Source organism: Acyrthosiphon pisum, chromosome A1 (assembly GCF_005508785.2).
Source record: "Acyrthosiphon pisum isolate AL4f chromosome A1, pea_aphid_22Mar2018_4r6ur, whole genome shotgun sequence".
NCBI lineage: Eukaryota > Metazoa > Arthropoda > Insecta > Hemiptera > Aphididae > Acyrthosiphon > Acyrthosiphon pisum.
In genome coordinates, this window is record NC_042494.1 from 3,684,256 (window position 1) to 3,684,524 (window position 269).

Here is a 269-nt window from a genome sequence, read left to right on the forward strand (position 1 = left end):
GATTATTTTCATATTAATTATAAATGAAAATTTGAGTTGAAGAGTATAGACATAGTGCACGTGTCTGTATTCGAATTTATAAGACCATTAACAGACAAAGATTGAAGGCTTAAATTAGCAATAAAATTTTCAGAAAATAGCGTAATACTCTTATACTTTGAAGACCAGCGGGTTTCGCAAAAAAGTGGTATATTAGGCATAAGATTTCTTCGAAGGGTACTTTCGCGATAAAATTTTATAATTTCTTTTATTGTGCCAATAGTATTACT